We start from the raw sequence: 241 nt of genomic DNA on the forward strand, positions 1-241 counted from the left end.
CTTTCACTGAGGATTTATAAATGATGTCAATAATATTTTATAATAAAGACTGTGCCCATTTATTATTGCTTATATCTCTTGTTTTTCATGATATACATTTGCGCGGGATTTTGAAGAAGTTCGTTGGTTGGGGAAGATCCCTGGGACAAGTAATGGTTATGGTTTCCACTTTCCATGCTTTTGCAATGTCTGCAAAAAATAGGCAAAGTACGATAATTAATAAATATGTTATTTGTTTAGC

This window comes from Ciona robusta, chromosome 8 (assembly GCF_009617815.1).
Source record: "Ciona robusta chromosome 8, ASM961781v2".
NCBI classification, from domain to species: Eukaryota; Metazoa; Chordata; class Ascidiacea; order Phlebobranchia; family Cionidae; genus Ciona; species Ciona robusta.